Source organism: Pantherophis guttatus, chromosome 7, assembly GCF_059756535.1.
Source record: "Pantherophis guttatus breed Tessera chromosome 7, ASM5975653v1, whole genome shotgun sequence".
Taxonomy (NCBI): Eukaryota; Metazoa; Chordata; class Lepidosauria; order Squamata; family Colubridae; genus Pantherophis; species Pantherophis guttatus.
Genome location: NC_142069.1, coordinates 92,922,630 through 92,941,506, shown reverse-complemented (window position 1 = coordinate 92,941,506; position 18,877 = coordinate 92,922,630). Strand labels below are relative to the sequence as shown.

Sequence of the window (18,877 nt, the reverse complement as noted above, 5' to 3'; positions counted from 1 at the left end):
TCATCAGGAAACTGTCTGTGGAGATAAGAGAGGGGAAGATTTTAAAAAAGGATTCTATTTCAGTGGATTGAAGGCCTTGATGAAAGCTATAAAGCCGGGGTCAGAAACCTGGTGAGAGGTGTCACATGACTAAGGAGGTAATTCCTAGTTCCCAGTTTGATCCTTTCAGTGCCCATTAAAGTGGACGTTAAGAGCACCGTGATACAATTTCAGAGTGAGGGTGTTTGCACTGACCTTTCCCCTCCCGGTGCTGCAGAAGGTCAGAGGGCACCCAGGAACAAAAGCTGGACCACATTTACAGTAAACCTGCTTTGGGGGATCTTTTAATCCTTTGCTAGCAGAGATTTCATTTCCACTATGGCTCTCCACCTCCTGAAGGCTCAGATTCACAGGTCAAGCGCTCCGAGAACTCGCTCTTTAAGTGAATTCAACGTGAAGTGAGTTTTATGGATCAGAGCGGAGTTTCTTAGGGTTCCTTGTTGACCTTCCTGATGTAGAATTCTACCTCCTTTGCACAGGTAACATCCAAAGACTTTGAAACCATCATTCACTTCCCGCTTAGCAGCACTGTTTTTGTTTCCAGGAAGGTGAAGAGTAACCTTCCCACGTCCAGTGACATTTTCTTAGCGATGCTCTGAGAATTGTTGCAAAACCCCTGAAAGCTCACCAGGAAGGCATCTTCTCAATGTTCTTAAGGCCCAGAGGTGATCTTGTCTGCCTCCAGGTGAAGGCAGCATGTAGGCAAGTGCTTACAACTGATTTGGGCAGCCCTACTCCTTTTCATCTGAGAGTCCATGCCATGGACTATTGAGTGTGATGTTCTCTCCAGGGACAGCCTCCTGTAAATCATAAACATATATACCGGTGGTGGTATTCAGCCGATTCTATCCAGTTCGGGCAAACCGGTAGTGGCAGCTGTGGGAGCTCCGCCCACCCACCTGGACATCATCATGTCCTGTTTTTGATGCTCTGATCATGCGCAGAGGTGGTTCGCAAATGTGAGTGAACCACTCACATTTGTGCTACCGGTTCGCAATTGTGAGCGCGTGCTCACATTTGCAAACCAGTAGTGAAGGTAAGTGAATAACACCCCTGATACCGCTCCAGAATTCATTGTCATCTACAACAGTAGCCTCCAATCTTTCCACCTTTGCAGACTAGTGTGTGGGGGGGAGAGGGACTCGCGCTCCCTACACTCACACAAATGGAGTTGTGTGCGTTCACTCACTGCTTTCACGGCCTGACAGTGGGGACCTCTGATCTACCACATACAGTGTAAAGACTGCAGCAGCCACAAAGAGGCAGAAGACTCACAGAGCTCGTCCACAAACACCAATTAGAATTAGAATTCTTCATTGGCCAAGTATGACTAGACACACAAGGAATTTGTCTCCGGTGCATAAGCTCTCAGTGTACATACAACAATAGTGAAAGATCAATTGTAAAAATACATTCATCATAAAACATTAGATACAACACTTAGCAATAGTCATGGATACTAAATAAGCAATCAACATAAATCATACTACGATACTAATTAAACAATTTAAATCGTAAGATACAAGCAACATGTTATAGTCATAAGAAGAGAAGGAGATACGTAATAGGGAAGATGAGAATAATGATGGTCATACTGACTTTCTAGATAGTTTGACAGTGTTGTGGGAATTAGTTGCTTAGCAGAGTGATGGCATGGGGGAAAAACTGTCTTTGTGTCTAGTTGTTCTGACGTGCAGTGCCCTATAGCGTCGTTTTGAGGGTAGAAGTCAAAACTGTTTATGTCCAGGATGTGAGGGGTCTGTAGATATTTTAGCAGTCAGAAGAGAAGATGAAAACTCCTTCATTGCAAAACTCATGGACAGACTTCACCATAGTTTCAACTGGGCAACGGTGAGCCTCCTGGACCAAGCCAAATCCCAAAAAGGCTAGAGAATTCCTGGAAGGCTGGTGCTCACACAAACTGGGCATCATCAGGCACATAGAGATAAATATACTCGGTTATATTATGTACAGTCCACAACCCCTCCTTGAGGGAGATCTAGAAAATAAATAAATAAATAAATTCTACATACCATTCAAAAGAGACAACCATCAAGAACTCTGCCATCACAACTGACCGGCAAACCATTATGTACAATAGAGAGCCAACCCCACTCCCTTCCAGCACTGATGGTAGTAGCATAGTCTAGCCTTTACTGTCATTGTACATCGTATATACAATGAAATTAGTTTAGCCTCTCTGGTGCAATCCCTAACACCGTGGTGTTACTTAGCTGGGTAATGAAATGCCTGCCAGAAAACAACTAAGCTCCGAGAGCACCAAGGAACCCACAAAATTCATTGTTCTTAGCAAAATGTGTGAAAAGCAGGCCCTGAAAATGGTTAGTGAACCATCATTTCTCCTTTTGGCTGAGGTATCTTGGTTGAATCACCCTAAGAACAATTCATCAATTCAGATCCTGAAATTGGCATCATTACTATTGACTTACATTTCACCCAATGGGCTGGCTGCAGAATGGCCATTTGCGACCACTTCAGTTACCAATCCCAAGGAGAAATTTGGGTTACGTATAGATGGTTCACTTTTTTTCAAGTACATAATTTCAAATTCTGGAGACAATTCGGCATGACATTGTATGTTTCAACAGCCTGTTGCTGTGTAAATTATTAAGTTTGAGAAACCAAATCTGGTATCTTCTGAAAATCCTAAAAGCCATTATTTCTCAAATCCATGCATTTGGATTCATTTAAAGGCTATCACATTAAAAGAGAAACCAACCGCATTCATAACCCATGAATCTATCCTAATTGCTAGTTTAGAAGGAGTCGCAGTTGAAACTTGGCATCTATGCATTATAAATATAGTGCGGAATTTTTTGATTAGGCAAATATTGTAAATTGCTCAACCCTGTGCAATACGAATATTTGCGTCTGATCTATGTTTCTGGAATTGATTTGTGGTAGTACAGAGTTTCGATCATGAATTAGGATCATTTTTAATTTAACCAGCTCATCAACCTTTTTGATTCAATTACTGCATTCAATGAATGCTCTGTTGACTCAAGATCTACAACTCTCTTGTTAATAACCATGATGTGTCTTGAGGTGCAAAAGTTGCCCATTGCAGTTGCTTTCACAATAATTCATTTCCATGTCAACCTGAAAAAATTCTACAAATTGTGAATCACTTCAAAGTGATATATTAAAAAAAGGACTTGAGTTTGTGTGTGTGTGTGTGTGTGTGTTTGTAGACGTTTCATTACCAAGTTAGGTAACACCATCAGTGCCCCAGCCTTGGGAATTCACACTTCAAGGGTTGGCTGAGGTTCATAGCTTTAGACAAACCTATTCCAAATGACTATGATACGATATGTTTAAAACTCTGAATTCTGCTCAGAATCCAGTTGGCAAAGGATTTAGGTACTCTGTGTTCAGCAAACTCACCAGATCAACTCATGATTTAGTTTTCCCACCAGCACTAAGAAAGTGGTTTGCCATTTCTTTCATCTTTTTTTTTAAAGACTTTCCAATTAGCTAACAGTCTGTGAATTCTCAGTGGACTCCATTTCCAACCTCAGAATGACCCTGCCTAATTTCCAAGCCCAGCTAAGACCAGCTAGTATTGCAACCTGCTGAAGCTCACATTCAGCAACTGGGATTGCTGAGCAATAGACTGAACTGGCAAATTGAGTATACAATATATGAATTAGTAGCTGGAATGCAACACATTTTGAGCTAAATAGGGTTCTTTGGGGTGGGGGGAGGTATGGCCAGTAAAGTCCCCGTCATGCAGATCATTGAGATTTGATACGAAATTATACCCCATAAACGCACAAGGCAGTCAAAGGAGTGTAAATATTTGCTGCCCATTTAGGCTTGAGCTAACATTTATATATTTAACGGCCTGAAACAGCCAAATGACATGCACTGGTGAAGTGCGGAAGGGTTGTTTATCTTGGCTGCTCTAATTCGGGGGTCCCGAACACTTCCGAACAGAGACTCCCTGTTTGAACTGGGCTACAAACACCTCGCTTAAGAACCACAAGCAGCCCATTGTGCCAATCTGCTCTACAACACGGCTTTGGAGCTGCACCCTGTTCAGTTCAAATGGCTTCCACATGGAGAGCAATTAGCAGAACCAGATGCGGTGATGACCGATATGGCTTAAATCTACTAATCTGTTCCCCTTTCTGCAATGGAGAAATCAGACCACCGAGTTATGGAATGGAGAAGAAAAGGAAGCATTACCCAAATTCCAAACATTTGAGTAACCTCTGAGATGGGTCACTTCTCCGCACACCACTCGTGTATGAGACTTCTGTGGGCTCTTGTTCAGCCAGCGAGGGTCATTTTTCCAAGCTTCAACTGGCCCTTTGTGTTGGCTTCCACAACTGAGCAGAGCAAAGGCAAGGGGAGACATGCACGGTTCACTCAGGAGAGCTATAAATTACGAGGTTGTGCTTTTTTTAAAAAAAGGGGGGGCTGGGAGGAAGAGGGAGAGCTTGTAAAACGTTTGCAATGCTCCCTAAAGAATTTTTTTCCGTCCATTATATCATGACGGAATGAGCAAATGACAACTCAAGGTTCTTGGGTTTTTTTTTTTTTTTTAAAAAAATTCTTGTATCCCTTCAGTAAGCTCCCTTCTTCTTGGAATATCCAATCAAAGCCCATTCAGTTTCAATTTGAGTTATTTCCTTGCTTAATCACCTACACAGAGGGATCAGCATCAGGCAGGTTCAAAAGAAAGAAAGAAAACTTATTTACTTGAAGATGCCCAAGGATACCTAATCCCTGGTAGCATCCGGCATTCTCTAACTTGGACTGGAGACTAAAACAAAGGAAGAGCTTGCAAGATTCTGTTAACGTAGCCTTACAATAAAGCAGGAATTGGGTATGGTTTGAGTTTAATGAAAAGGACCAGTGATGACGTGATAACAGTATTCCAGTATCTGAGGGGCTGCCCCAAAGAAGAGGGAGTCAACTTATTTTCCAAAGCACCTGAAGGCAAGAGAAGAAGGAATGGATGGCAACTCATCATGGAGAGAAGCAACCTGAAACTAAGGAGAAATTTCCTGACAGTGAAGAGAATAAACCAGTGAAAGGGCTTGCCTCCAGAAGTTGTGGATGCTCCATCACTGGAGCTTTGGAAGAAGAAACTGGACAGCCATTTGTCTGAAATGGTATAGGGTTTCCTCCATGAGCAGGGAGTTGGACTAGAAGACCTCAAAGATCCCTCCCAAGTCTGTTATTCTGTAATTGTTTAGTACAGCTCAGAAATTGATAATATATAATGGAATTCCATGTCACTTCTTTCTCATCTCCAAAGTTCTCTGTTTGGTCTTTAAGCCAACCCTTTCTTGTCTTCTGTATGCAGCTAAAGCTTATTCTTCTCTTTTTTTTAAAATGTGAACTTCCTGCTTTCTATCGTCTGTTCAGAGACCAAAAAAAAAAAAAAGAGGAACTTGGGTCCACAGAATGAGATATGTCGAAGCTGAAAATACCGTAGATATAAGAAAAATGTCAACACTTGCAGGTGGATAATTGACAGCATAAAATATGGATATGTTAGGGAGTATAGAACGAGCTGTTTGAAAGCGGAACTGCTGGTATTGGAAGAAGCAGTGAGAGGAGAGGAAAATAAAGAGAGCCTTATGAAAAGAGGAACCATTTTTAAATAAATAAAATAGGAAAGAAGAGTTTTCTCTGCCACATACAATGTAAGGTTTGTAACGGCCACTATGTAGAACAGACAGGGAGAAGACTAGCAGAGCATATCCATAAACACCAACCAGCAGTCAGAAAACAGTATCTCAATCTCTATCTCTCTATGTCTGTATAAACATAATGCATATATACACAGACATATATATATACACAAGAGAGAGAGATTATCTACTACAATGCAGCTATTTAAGTAGATATAAACATAATGTTTTCCTTCAAACCATAGACATATTCTACTCTTACCCTTTGTTACTCTTTAGTTCTGTGCAAATTTATGAAAAATTCAAATCTTCAGTGCTTCATTCTGGTGTATAAATACCTGTTTTTTGAGACAAAGAATGCATAGAGTTTCCTTCAAAATACCTCAAATTTTCCTGCTGCCTGCCTACTTCACATCATCTCCAGAAATTTCCTCTTTAAAATTCTGCTTTCTATTTTCGTTGTGCAAACGAATCACCTGCATCTAATATGAAAAGGATGGCAGGTCAGTAACATCGATTTGCCTATATCAATAGGAAATATTTCACTCTAATTTTCCTGCTAGCAAAGGCCTTATCCGTGAGTTGACACCACGTAAATCCTTCAAGATTTTGGTTTTACGCGACAAAAATTCCATCCTTGTCAACTTTATTTATTATGGACAAATCTTCAGAATTTCAGTCCAAAACAAAAGTTGAAAAGCTGCATTTTAGTCCAGAGCCAAAGACTCACTCCAGTTTATGTTGTTTATATACATCCAAATTGCTCAACTAGAATGGATGATTTGTTCCCTTTTTTACAGCATAAGAGTTCCAAAAGCAGGAACTAAAATCTCATGCGCATTCCCAAAGTGGTTTATTTGCTGCTCTTCACAATTGACATTCATTAAGTCATTAATTGCTGGGGGGGGGGGAATGTTCCCCCTTCAGCCCAGTAAATGCGTAGCCTACACCAATTTTTACAGGCTAAACCATAGCCTGTCCCAAACAAATCCAATATATCATTTTAATAGAGGTTTCAAAACATTTAGTCTCTTCCATGTGCTTGAGCCAAGCTTGACTTTTGATGACTTCACGGCTACACCCATGCATTGTTCCTTCGGAAACAATCATGGAAATCGTTCTCTTTTCCCAGAATTTTAACAATTCTTTCCAACCAAACCAGAGATTTGAAGGAAATTGAGGGAAAGAGCTTGGGATGCTGTCAGGCCTGATCATCAGCAGAGCGGGACCAAATTTGGTGGTGGGAAGGATGAGCCAACAAAAGAAAGAGTGGATTCAAAAATGTGCTGGATTCACTCAGGGGTTGCAAAGAAATAAACTGGAAGAAAACCCTCAATTTTCTATGGGAGGGAAAGCCGGGAAGTAATTTTGGAATTGGATTAATGATGTGCGGCAATGACCTTGGGAGACACTGCAGTTTTGAAGAAGCTTCTTGGATGAGAAGTGAAACATCTTCAGGGAAAGAAGAAAGAAAATCCAGTGGCCTTTTGAAAAAGCACCTTTGGGACAACCATGACCTCAGGTGACTGAGAACCTCCATAGACCCATAGACCTGGGGAAGGTCAGGTAAGAGGGAGCAGAGGCTGCAGTTGGATAGTGAGCGGGGTGAGAATTTCAGGAAGAGACACTTCCTAATTTCTCAGGCATAAAGGAGATAACAGATCTCCAGGATTACAAGATTCTGTTAAGGTAGCCTTACAATAAAGTAGAATGAGCTTATCTGGTTGTGTTTCCTGTCTGGTCCACCTAGTTGGACAACTCCTTCATTCTTCCTCCCCTCCTGCTCTTAGGACTCAGAGTGGAAGGAAGGCAGCCCAGCTGGCTGAAATCCATAACTGGCAGATAGGTAGTCATAAGATCAAAGCAGTTTTTTTTTAAAATTTGATTTATATGCCGCCCTTCTCCGGAGACTCAGGGCGGCTTACAATGCGTTAAGCAATAGCCTTCATTCTTTTGTATATTTATACAAAGTCAGCTTATTGCCCCCACAACTGGGTCCTCAATTTACCTACCTTAGAAAGGATGGAAGGCTGAGTCAACCTTGAGCCTTGGCGAGATTCAAACCTGCAGTAATTGCAGGCATCTGGTCTTAATAACCAGCTTAATAACAGGGTGCCTTAGACCACTGTACTACCAAGGCTCTTATCTAACGATTCAAACATTTAGGCATCATTTCCCAAGACTCTTGAAGATTACGCTTCCAATATGGCCTCTATTATTGCAGACCTTCATTTTATGATCCCAGTAGGCTCAGCTGCTATTAAATAGTTCAACCCACAATCCTCAATGCCCAACTGATATCATTCCAATATTGTATCCAATGGAAAATGAAGCCTTCTCTTTTGAGATCTCAGTTTATGAAGATCTCCTCAGGAGAACGGCCAAGATTTGGCAATCTGTGACTAAATATCAGCCTGGCTCTGACTGGGCTAATTTTCCTAATTATACAGCTTAATTTTAAATCTGTACATGGTGAGGAAATGGTGCTCAATTAGTCTGTCTCCTCTGTTTCTGCTAAATGCGGAGTTGAATAAGGCCAAGAATTCATTAGACTACTCATATAGTCAGTGGGAATAGAGAGCTATTTCTATTTATATTGAAATAGTTCATCTTTTCCAGGAACTGAATTGAGAAAAACATGGCACCCCACACCTGCAAAATATGTGTCTTATCTTCCTCACAGTTACAGATTGATCTTTTCAGGGTTTTCTTCCTGGAACATTGGATGGCAGATTCCCACAAACTCCCAGATTACAAAGGTGATCACCATCTGGATTTGCTGTGACCAAATCTAGGGAGCCTTTTATAAGATTGTATTTCTTAGCCTGACTTGAGATGGTGGCTACTCTTGACATTATCAAAGATTTCCTTGGTCACACCCAGGAACTCTCTGATGTTGACAGAAACCCTAAAGTCTCAGCTTTCTTCATTAAACAGTTATTTGACCCCTGAATTTTTGAAAAATGTTCACTTCTCCAACACTGGAACTTCTGGATCTAAAGATTTCCATTCCAAGAAGATGAAGATCTCCCTATCGCGAAATTAAGTCATGCATACACATCCCAGCTCTTTGAATAGCATCCTTGAAAAATAAAAAAGTATTATTGGGGGAAATAGGAGAGGAGAAAGCTATTCTCAAGCAAGGATAGCAACCTAGTAGATATCCTGCTACGGAAATCAAAGATCTCACCCATAAAACCTACAAGAGGTTTGGCCTATTGGATGAAATCTCTATCCATCTTAAATTCTATTTGCACAACTACTGGCCCCTCACAAAGGCACAATGAGAACAATATATACAGTAAGAATGCTGCAGTAAAGTGATAATTTTTTGCAGTTGTCAAGCCTCTCTTGATTAGTATAAAGTCAGACTATGAATGGCAGCCTTTTCTAGCATGATGCTAGATGTATCCAGTGAAAAAGCATTTGAAATTAAATATGACTAAACATCTGCATTAAAAATGCTCCTATGTCAGATTGCATTAAAGCTGTTGTTTCTGCAAAGTGATGTTTATGTTATACTTTGACTCTTCATTTAGGAAGTGGGGAAAACACATGGCCCTAGATGAGAAAACTTGAAGCCCTAGACTTTGGATGTTGCTGACATGCTTAACACAACTGCTGATATATTTTTCTTAAATACAGACCTTTCAGGGATGTACAGACCCAGGAGTCATATCTGAGCTGCAAGGAGTGATTTAGATTGACTAGGGACATTCTTTGCAAAACAGGCTTTGAATCTTCCGTTCTTTCTCCATGCAGCTGTTTTCCCATTTTTCTTTCTGATTTCTATGCACTTCTGCTTCCTTTCCAGATGTTCCACAAAGGTGAGCATCAGGGATCACACAGAGAAAACAATGATATCATCATGCAGGGTAGCCAATCAGATTAGGATTCTATCACTAAGAGAAAATGAAGGCACTTGGAAATTCTAGCTAAAGATAACAAGTCTTTTATTTCCAGAAAAATAAAATTCCCTCCCAAATTAATAATTTAAATCTTTATTGTCAGTGCACAACATCTGTACAATAAGATTGGTGGAGCTCCCTCAGTGTACCCCCCCCAACACAATACAACTCACAGTGAAGACAGAAAATCCCTAACCCAATAAATCCTATTAACGAAACACCCAGTCCTATTGCACCAGTGTGAACATGTTACACGTTGCGCCGGCCCTGCAGTCCATCATACTATGTAGTTATGATGTTATTTCTCATTCAGGAGTCTGACAGCCCATGGATTAAAAACTGTTCTTCAGCCTGTTTGTGTGGCTGGCTATACTTCTATATCTCCTTCCCAATGGTAGGAGGGTAAAGAAGTGATGAGCAGGGTGAGTTATTAAGTTTTTTTTTTTTTTCTGGGAAGAAAAAGAAAGTAGTTCTAGAGATCTCAATCCTACATATGCACCCATGGAAAAGCTACATGGTACTTAAAGCGCTGGGAATATACTGTAGCTAATGCCGGCCCATGTGTTATGAGTTTTATTGTCAGGCAAAATAATATGAATCTTCCATATCTGTGGAAATATCTTAGAAGACACTAATGTTTCATGTACAGGGTGCATAGATTGATTTTTCATGGTTAAGTTATGGAAATGATCCCACAGTTATTCTTATAACCAGATGACTTTGCAGAAAGTCTCATTAAGCTAAAGCGAGTGTGTTTATTTATGCATATTTCTATCATGGCACACAAAGCCCGTTGATTTCATATATTGAAAAGGAGAGGGAAGTGGGTAACTTTATCTGCTTTGATCATTTGCATGCTTGCTCCATGAGTCTTCTAATCTATTACAATGTGGAATTTAATTTAATAATGTCGAACTGGAGCATCTGTCGCCAGCCTTATCCTGTGCCAGTAAAATATTCTTATATTTTTCAGTCCAAAGTACTTGCCAGAATTATTGAAAGGATTTATAAATTGATCCCTTTCCTCTCACCCCAACAGTGACCTAAAATATTGCAGCTTTTGAATTACACCTAATTCTTTATCTGGCCAGCCACTTTCAAGGAACGGCTGAAAGGATTTGGCACACCGTCTCAACAAATAATTACATCTCCATTTCTAGCAGAGATCAATTTTTACAGCAATTGGTTTTGAGCTCTTCTTCTCATTTTATCTTTCTTCCTTCTCATGATTCAGAATTAATAAGACTCTGAAGAAAGAAATGCGTAGCCTCCAGTGTCACATTTTTGCTATTAAAAGAAAGAAAAGGCTAAGAATCCCAGGCATCTCATTTTTTAAAAAAACAGGTGTACATTTATTTATTTTCAGGAAAGATCCATCTGAATAGAATTTGTTCCTGCTTCCAAATGGCCATGTCTCCTTATCAGGAGGCCCAGGGGAATTTCTTTATATCCTGACTGGATGTCAAGGGTTATGAACTAGCAGGTCTGAGTGACATCATGTAAATTATCCTATGGGTTATGCTGAGCTGTGGAGGTGACCGAATCCTCTTTGTCAAACTGCCATCCCTTTGAAGCCTTGATCAGAGCTGCAGTAAGGAATTCTGCTTATGCTCAACAGAAGCCTCCACATCAGTCAGAGAAGGCTTTGGAGACAACGCTGAGTGTTGGGTTTTTGAAGTCGGCTGGCATGCTGCTTCCTGAAACAGCTTTGAAAGCTGCTTCCCTTGAAGAAGAGTTGAGAGAAAACACCTGACTGAAGCTTTGCACCCTTATTTCAGCTGCCAGCACCTGTGAATCAAACCAAGTCTCCATCACGGAATAAGGAGGGCACCCCCACCTCAGTGCATCCACATGGGCCAGATGGAAATCAATTGAAACAAATAAAATATGAATAGGGAGCATCCATACAAATGTTGGCTGTGATTACAAAGCCGATCAATGAGAGTGTTCAAACTGAGACAATTCAATTACCTTTTAACTGAACAGGAAAAATTAGTCCTATCCTTCCTTCCTTCCTTCCTTCCTTCCTTCCTTCCTTCCTTCCTTCCTTCCTTCCTTCCTTCCTTCCTTCCTTCCTTTCTTCCTTCCTTCCTTCCTCCTCCTCCTCCTCCTCCTCCTCCTCCTCCTCCTCCTCCTCCTCCTCCTCCTCCTCCTCCTCCTCCTCCTCCTTCTCCACCTGGACTACTCCCTGACATTTTTGGAAGTGGCTTGCCTTGTTTTCTTCCTAAAACCCAGGAAAGAATTACTGGCTCAGGGTTACCCAATCTAAAACAATACTAAAATTCAGAATCTCTTGGTTTTTAGCTAGTGTCTTTAACAACTGCACAATATTGGCCCTCCTAAACCTGAGTGTGCCTCTGAAGTGTGGACTACAACATTTTCAGCAAATTTCATGCTGGCTGAGCGATTCTCGAACCAAAGTTCACATGAATAGCTGGGAAGGCTGTGGCTTCATGATGCCAGGACATCAATGATATTTGCACAACATGCTAATGATCAATAGAACCGTGGATTACATACTGAAGACAGTTTTTTAAAATTCATGTGACACCCTAACCCTAACCTTAAGCTAACCATATCCTGTTCATAAAACATGCTAAACTACAACATCATTGGGTAGTTAGTAATGCAGTGTGCCATGTAACTTGGGTGTCTTGATACAAACCACAACTACGACATGTAAGACATGATGTCATTCTGGCCATGACATCATTTGCACAATGACTTTATGATATTGTGAAATTGTTGCTCTCAGCTTTACCCAGACACTCCTGCTATGAAAGCCCAACTGGAGGGTTTGGTCGAAGCACGAGAGGAGGAGGAGAGAAAGCGGAAATAATTTCTCGGAGATTTTTAAATAACATTTCTGAAAGATTTCCTATACTCATCTCACTGGAGGAAAAAAGTCCACATGGCACTCTGATGGGCAGGTTGCAGCTGCCTCTTGGACTGCAAGCAAAACAACAGCCTGATAGTGAAAGAACTGAAGAGTCCCAAGCCATGTTTTAAACACACCAAGAACATCTACCTGCAAAACATTGGCCCCTCTTTGCTTGAAGTATCTAGCTCCGAGTTAAAAGAACGAAGAACCAAAAGTTTTGAGGGAGCAACCCCTTGCTTCTACTCACTATTAGGTGCCTCAATTCGCCTCTTGGAGAGATGGGCAGTATATACATTTCATAATGAATGAAAACAAACAAGCAAACAAACAAACAGAGATCTGGGCACACTTCTCTGAAATGTGGAAGAATTGAAAAAGTCTGCCACTTACCCAGCAGGAAAAAAAATCACAACAAAGCGAAGAAGGGAGAATCACAGGCCTGTGTGAAGCCTCTCCTGGAGAAACGGTGACAGGATTTTTCTTACTTCTATCAAATTGACGTTCCAGGATTTGGGCCTATAAATAAGATGAAGAACCTAAGTAAGTAACTTGCAGTCATCTCTAGGACTATGGATTGGAGGAAGTATATTTATTATTATTATTATTTATTTATTATTTAAATTTCTATACCACCCTTTTCCTTTCGGACTCAGGGCGGTGAGCAATCAAAAATAAAACATTTGTACACAAAAGTTAAAATAGTTAACTTAGTTCCATATTTCCATATTTACGCGGTCCTTGACTTTCGACCACAATAGGGACCAGAATTTCCATGGCTAAGCAAAGCAGTTGTTGAATGATTTACACACCTGATTTTATGACTTTTTTGCCATGATTGCTAAGCAAATCTCTGCAATGAATCATGCAGTCATGAAACAAATTCAGCTTCAGAAGCCAGCTGGGAAGGTCACAAATGATCAACTGACTCCAGGACAGTGCAACCATTTTAAATCAATGTCGATTGCCAAGTAATCAACTTTTGATCACACAACCATGGGGATAGCAATAACAATAGCACTTAGACTTCACAATGGAAGGATGGAAGGCTGAGTCAACCTGGAGCCTGATGAGATTTGAACTGCCAAATTGCAGGCAACTGGCAGGCAGCAGAAGGAGCCTGCAGTACTGCACTCTAACCACTGCGCCACCAGGGATGCTTTGGATGGTCACTCAGAACTACCAGTATTATATCAGAAGGGCATCAGAATGAGATAAGTGGGAGTTGCTAATTCCCTCAACACCAGTGAAGGAGTTTTGGCAAGGAGAAGTTTTGTAACTGTAAATTCAGCCCAGCTCTGGCTGAAAACCTGAACAAAGATTGCATCAACCCTCATTCGAATCAGCCCCACTGGAAGCTCTGGGACAGGGTTGCTCCGCGGAAAACGGTGGAATTCAACGCTTGATGGAGTCTACCGACTTATCTGTTTTTCATAAAAGGCTCTGCTCAGTAACAACTGCCAGAGCTGGAAAATATTTGAGGAAGGGTGGAACTGCAAACTGTCTACACTTCTCTCTTCCCCCCCCCTCAAAGAGTGATAAAAAATAAGCAAGAATGCATCAGGGGAAAAAAATGGATCACAGTTGGTGTTACCCTTGCAATGAAAAGCAGAATTACCTTAATATTTCTACTTAATATTTCATCGTCATGACCTTGGCTTCTGGGGCAGTGAATTGCTCTTTTTCTAGCTTAAACTCTCTGCACTTAAGACACGTTCAAGATGGGTGGCTTTTTTTCCAGGAGAGGATTAAATTGGTTGGAATTTTACAAGTGGGTATTTCTGTAAAAATAGCATTTGTTTGATTACACCAGCCAGAAGGAAGGGAAACGGCAGCTGGCGCCCCTTGCAATCTGTGGCTTAATTCTCAGGTTTGTTCCGCAGCTACAAAATCTGCCAGTTCTCTTGGCATTCACCAGGGCTGACAATGATGGATCACTGACCCTTGACAAATGGCTGGGAGAGGAAGATGCAGGTGGCACGGGCGCTCCTTTCATACATTGGCAGTGGCGATGAGCAATGTGGAAAAGATAATGACCATTTGCAAATATACTGTATCATAAAGTTGGATCATTGCTAAGTAATTTGTAGCTGAAGGCAAGGAGATGGCCAGGCTGAGCCTGAGGGAGGCGTCAAATGCATCATCAGCCTCAAGACAAGAGATATTCTTCTTTATGCCCTCCTTGGAATGATCGTGTACCATTACTCAATCACCTGATCAGTTCAGGGATCCTGCAGAGTAGAAATTGCCTATGAGGAAAAGCAGGGATTTTCTGAACCAGAAGCTCTGTCTGCCTCATACACACTGAAAACTTCTGCATAAAACAGAGAAGGAAGTTTCTGTCCAGAAAAGTCATTTTCCAAAATAGCACAACTCTAACTCCGGGCTTTGTCATTTGTTTGTATAACTTTATCTCAAAGCATTTTGCTTTCTTCAAGGGAAACACCACATGAGATAGGGAAAAAAAGGTAAATGAACATGTTTTAAACCTATTTGTTATAATTAATCTTTTCATCATTCCTATCACCCATCTCCTCCCAGTTATGACTGTATGACTGTAACCTTGTTGCTGGCAGCCTTACGATTTATATTGATATTGTTTCCTGATTGCTTATTTGTACCCTATGACTATCATTAAGTGTTGTACCTTATGATTCTTGATGGATGTATCTTTTCTTTTATTTACACTGAGAGCATATGCACCAAAGACAAATTCCTTGTGTGTCCACTTGACCAATAAAGAATTCTATTCTATTCTATTCTATTCTATTCTATTCTATTCTATTCTATTCTATTCCATTCCATTCCATTCCACTCTAGTATTGTCATGTCTCTCTAAGAGACTGCAGGAGTTACCAGGAAAGGCAACCAATCCTGAAACCATCCATGGCTCTCAGAGTAAGATTGCACATCTTGAAGAACTGACTGAGCACAGAAAAGAACAGAAACCCCAAAAGAGCCAATGTTCTTCCTGATTATCAAAGCCTATCATAGATTCCGACTGTGTTTCAAGAAACAGGCACGATACAGATTTCTAAAAATATTTCCTTCTCCTTCTTTCTCCTCTTCCTTCTCCATTTTCTCTTCCTCCTTCTCTGCCTCCTCATCCATTTTTTCTTCTTCCTTCCTTTCTCCTTCTCTTTGTCTATCTTCTCCTCCTTGTCTATTTTGTCCCTTCTCTTTTTCTCTTCTTTCTTTTCTTTTTTCCTCCTCCTCCTCTTTCTCCTCCTCCTCCTATAAACAACTCATCCTGTAGTTGATGAGTAAGGGACTCAGAAACCATTGGATTACTTGAAGTTGATGAGGGCTGGAATCAGCATGTAGCATGTTTTATGGAGTATCTCACCCCTTTGGCATGAATTGAGACCTTAATAAAACAAGCTGCACTATTTCACCTGACTGAAAATAAGCAAACATTGTACATCAATCAAGTTATTGTGGACTTTCCAGATGAATAAACTACTTGGACAATCAACGGGAGGGACTCTAATTGCATCAGTCTGGTTGTGTTTTCTTCCCCTGTGTTTGCATACTGTGCAAAACAAAAACACCAAATCTGATTACAACGATAAGCTGTAAGTCTTATAGGTCAACACTATGTGCAGCCTTGTGCAAAGACTTCAGTTGTACCAATCAGATGTCCTGGGAAGTGAGGTTCACTAAATCTACTCCCCCAGTTTTCTCGGAATAGCCAAAAGTCACTACTGCTGCTTCTTGCGACTTTCCAGCAAATTTAATTTTAAAAGCAACACATTCCTCTCTAGACTCCACACATTTGTGCTCAGCTATTTGGGAGGAGTATGCAAAATATTGCAAAATAGTCTTCGCTGCACAACAAGGATAAAATAGCGACATAGCATGGGAGGTTTTACAAGGGGCCCAATTCAAAATTCTCCCCAATTTTTTTTTTCTAGATATCTGAATTGTAGGCTGGGGGATTTTTGTAAAAGAGGGAGAAATGTTTTTCAAACTTGCTCACAGCAGTCCCCTTTTAAACTTTTTTTTAAATGCAATTTTGTCCCTGAGTCAGATGTGAGTTCTTTCCTCCTTCTCTCTGGCTTTTGATTTTTGAAATAAAGGCATATTTCATCCTCCATGCAGGACACTAAATAAATAAATTCATTAGCAGAAATTCTTTGTGTATCATTCTGAGATTAACTAGGCACTTGTAAATTATCTGCCATTCTGCAAATGCAAGTTTTGATTATATATTTACTTAATTGTAAACATGCTGGTCCCATCTGGACTGAAACCACTTCACATAAGGAAGGGGAAATCTCCTTTCCTTAGCTTTCCTATTATTGTTGTTTTTAAATCACTTTCCTCTCATCCCTTTAAACTCATCCATTCATTTTTTTTTTTTTAATTTGATTTATATGCCGCCCTTCTCCGGAGACTCAGGGCGGCTTACAATGCGTTAAGCAATAGCCTTCATTCTTTTTTATATTTTATACAAAGTCAGCTTATTGCCACCACAAACTGGGTCCTCATTTCACCTACCTTAGAAAGGATGGAAGGCGGAGTCAACCTTGAGCCTTGGAGAGATTCGAACCAGCAGAAATTGCAGGCAGCTGTGTTAATGACAGGGTGCACTAAACCACTGTACTATCAAGGCTCATTCATACTGGCGAAGTTTCTTATTTTCCTTTATTCCATACCTGCGTAGGGAGAATGGTTTTATTTTTAAAGCAAAAAGCTTGGAGAAAAAAGTAGATTCTACAAAATAGATCAGGGCTGTGAGCGTTGAGAGTTAGGTAAGGAAAGATAATGGCATACCACCATGCCATTGTGTGTTGCCTTGCGGATTCATCAGCAATTTGAAATCTTCTTTCCCTGGCTCTTTTTTAATGCTTAGATAATGCAAGGAACTGCATTATTTCAACTGTATTTGTGGTCATATCCTTAGCCTCCGTCACCTTGCATTTAATCCTGGCCTTCCTCCAAAGCGTCAATCTTTGCTCTCCCTCTCTTTCTCTCTCCATCTCTTTCTTTCTTTGTCTGGACTGCCCACCTTCATTTCTTCATGGGCACCTGTTTATATCAATGATGCAGGTGGGCATTACCTTTCCCTTCTTAATATTTAAGTTTCTAATGATCCACTTTCCAGCTTTATACCCCACAAGTTCTCTTTCAATCCTTCAATCCTTTGGCTAACAAAGTGGTGCCTTCTGCATATCTGAAACTGTTAGCATTTTGACTTCTAAGTTTGATAACGGAAGTCACCTCTTTAAATATTGCTGATCTTGTTAAATACACACTGTGTAATGGAGGTTGATTGAGGGATAGCGGGGATCTTTTCTTATTCCCTTCCCTATTTTAAAGCCAATTCTGCAGATTGGACTCTCGGTTTCCCCTGCTACTAAGGATCCTATCGGTGGTGAGCTGGCAAGTGTTGGACCACACTATGATACCCCTCCCAAGTGAGACTTACAAGTGCGGTACTGCCTAGTGCAACCTCTTTGGCCCTGCTCAGCACAAACACAAGCTGGTTGTGAAATACATCTTCCCATTCATCAATATGTGGTTCAGAGTAGAAGAAAATCACCTGGGGTTCCATTTTCCATCCCTACTCTGCTGCTATTAGGCACAGAAAAGGATTGTACCATGGAGTAACGGTCCATGCATCTTCACCATAGTATTGTTTCCAGGGACTCTGAAAATGTCTGTGTCCTTTTGAGAAATACAGATGAACATATAGATTGGTGTTTTTAAAACTTGGCAACATTGAAATGATTTTTTTGAACTTCAATTCCCAGATTTGGGCCATTTATACACCAATCTCTGCTATGTTGGATTTGATGAACTGAAATCATGGCATTTTCCCCTTCTGCCATTATAACCAGCACTTCCTTCCACTTCAATCTCATGGCACAGAGTTTTTCTTTCATAAAATAAACATGACATTAGTCATCAATAGAATGTGGGCTGGATAATGCTGCTTCTATGAAATATAGTATGCTTCATAAATATTTACTATATCTGTCCTGCTGTGTTTGGTTCATAAGACTGTAGCTTGTTCCTGCCATCAAAACAAATTATTGGCATGAAATCACAATTTTCAGCCCTATGCGGTTCTCCAAAAGAGTATTATTAATGCCTTGGAACTTGAGGGGGGAAAGATTAGATTAATTCAGTGCTGAAAATGTCAGTTTAGCCTGCAATTGTAAACTTGATTCAACACCCCCCCAAAACATTTTTAATCATCTATCAACAATTTTTATTGTTTTAATAAAATTAACACACACATGTCCATAATTCAGTTCATCAGAATTATAATCCTATTATCAAGCCAGCTCTTTACTCACCAATCAGTATCAAAATCCCCACCCCCCATTTTTCTCCACTTCTTCCCTTATTGTCATATTCAAGATTAAGAACTTGAACCC

At 40.5% G+C, this 18,877-nt stretch overlaps 1 long non-coding RNA gene across 1 annotated transcript in view; it reads right to left on the bottom strand.

Moving 5' to 3' along the window:
* Positions 1–17,731, bottom strand: part of LOC148112966 (uncharacterized) — a 28,945-nt gene extending 11,214 nt beyond the window's left edge. Inside the window, exons 1-2 of the long non-coding RNA XR_015729034.1 lie at positions 16,992–17,731; positions 12,885–13,010 (exon numbers count right to left, since the gene is read on the bottom strand). This is a non-coding gene — a long non-coding RNA (uncharacterized LOC148112966). The remainder of the gene's footprint in view (positions 1–12,884; positions 13,011–16,991) is intronic.
* Positions 17,732–18,877: the final 1,146 nt, after the last annotated feature.